We start from the raw sequence: 2405 nt of genomic DNA, 5'->3' as shown, positions 1-2405 counted from the left end.
ACTGCTCCCAGTCAGCAGAGGCAGAAGGGGAGAGAGTCAGGGCTTCCCCAAAGGATTCTCCTTGTATCTGGAGCCCTCCTTAATGTCCCTGCAGCACATTCCAACCACGTGAGCCTTGTCTCACGGCCTTGGCCTCTCTCTGTCCCTGTGTGGCCTGCAGACCTATGTCCACGGGCCACAAACTCCCCCTGAGGTCCCTCTCCTGTCCCAGGTGCCCCATGGCCGAGTGTGGCCCTGTTCCCTCTATGTCCCCAGTGCCTCCCGTGCTCCCACTGCGTCCCTGCGTTGCCCCCCGCCCCATCCTCTTGGTGCTCACCGTGCCCTGAGTGTCCCTGGTGCCCCTTGTCTCCATGGTGCCTCCGGGCCCCGTGTCCCTTCGTCTAACCCCGTGTCCCCCTCTGCCCTCCGTGTCCCCCCGTGTTCCCCCGTGCCCCCTCTGTCCCCCCGTGTCCCCCCGTGTCCCCTCTGTCCCCCCGTGTCTCGGCGCCGCGCGTGGCGCTCGTTGTCCACCAGGTGGCGCTGTCGGAGGCCGCCGCCGCCCCCGGGAGCCCCGGAACGGGCCCGGGCCCCAAGACTCTTTTTTTTTTTTTTTTTTTTTTTTTTCTCCAAGAATCAGTTTTCCGTGGCGGGAAGCGTTTCCGTTGGAATGGGAACACTGGCGGATGTCAGCTTCGATGACACCTTTGATGGGAGAAAGATTAAATCACTTTTTTCCTTTTAATGTTTGGTTGATACGGTGAAATATTCAATATAAATACAGCCACTGTTAATTACTTTTGTTTAAACTGTGTATAATATTAAATATTTCACATTATTATCTATATTATGTTGTATTTCATAATATATTTTTATACATAAAAATTTGATCATATCAAGAAGGAAGGTCACATGCTTCTAAATTAAAGTTTGTTTGCTTTATTCCTGTATGGTGTATATTAAAGATTTGTTCCAGTGAAGAGGAAAATGGATGCCATGGTGCTGGTGAGTCCCACGGACCAGGAGCACGGGTATCTGGCTGTTCCAAGCCACAGGTTTCATTGTGGTTTTTAGGCTGCCATGGTTCCTGAGGCGGGCCCAGCCCCGGGCGGCGGCACATCCCCACCGATGTGCTCTGCCCCCATCCTGCCTCCCCAGTTCAGCCCCCCCAGAGTCAGCATGTTGTGTGGAACGGTCTCAAACATCACTTATTAATAATCACATATTATGTGAGATGCCCAGTATTGATTTAAACCCAAGGGCAACTTTTGGAGGAGCAGGTTTAATTTATAGAAACTCTGATGTCTGATAGCAATAAATAATTAGGCAATCGCAAGAAAAGGGATCAGAGGGCTCTACCCTCCGACTCCAGCTGGCTGCTCATGTCCTGCTAATAAATTGGTTAATAAAAGGAGAAAGAAAGCCTGGATTCTGGGGTTATAAAAACAAATGACATTTTTATGTTTAGTGGACAGGAAGAACTGGGAAGGCAGAGAAGTCAGACGGGTGCGCCGGGCATCACTCTGCGTTCACCATCTGAATTTCTTAATGACATTCTCATTAAAAGTTCTCACTGCCAAGTGCTGTTTGCTTTGCCCTCAGAACTGCCTGCACTAATTAAAGTAACTTGCTTGGAAGTTGTGTACCTGCAGCGTGGTTCCCCATCACTGCAGCAGGCTGGAGGGGATGCCACAGCCGGAGCGTGGGCTCTGCCTCACCCAGGCCACGCTGGGCTCCTGTGCCACAGGCTCCCTGTGACAGGCACCTGTCAAACCTGCTCCAGCACATGTTGGGGATGCTAATTCCCAGAAAATCTTGGTGCATGGTGTTTACAGCCGGTCTGACGGGCTGAGCCATGCCCATCCCTGTGGGCACTCTCCTGCACCACTGCACCCTGCAGCTGAGCAGTGTCAGTGCCTCCCTGCTGCCCCCGAGCCAGGATGAGCTCTTGGGCTCCCCGAGCCAGGATGAGCTCTTGGGTTACCCAAGCCAGGATGGGCCTCTTGGGTTCCCCGAGCCAGGATGAGCTCTTGGGTTACCCGAGCCAGGATGAGCTCTTGGGTTCCCTGAGCCAGGATGAGCTCTTGGGTTCCCCGAGCCAGGATGAGCTCTTGGGTTCCCCGAGCCAGGATGAGCTCTTGGGTTACCCAAGCCAGGATGAACTCTTGGGTTCCCTGAGCCGGGATGGGCCTCTTGGGCTCCCCGAGCCAGGATGAGCTCTTGGGTTCCCTGAGCCAGGATGAGCTCTTGGGTTCCCCGAGCCAGGATGAGCTCTTGGGTTACCCGAGCCAGGATGAGCTCTTGGGTTCCCTGAGCCAGGATGAGCTCTTGGGTTCCCCGAGCCAGGATGAGCTCTTGGGTTCCCCGAGCCAGGATGAGCTCTTGGGTTACCCAAGCCAGGATGAGCTCTTGGGTTCCCCGAGCCAGGA

This window comes from Ammospiza nelsoni, chromosome 20 (genome assembly GCF_027579445.1).
Source record: "Ammospiza nelsoni isolate bAmmNel1 chromosome 20, bAmmNel1.pri, whole genome shotgun sequence".
Lineage (NCBI taxonomy): Eukaryota > Metazoa > Chordata > Aves > Passeriformes > Passerellidae > Ammospiza > Ammospiza nelsoni.
This window is presented reverse-complemented; position numbering follows the sequence as displayed.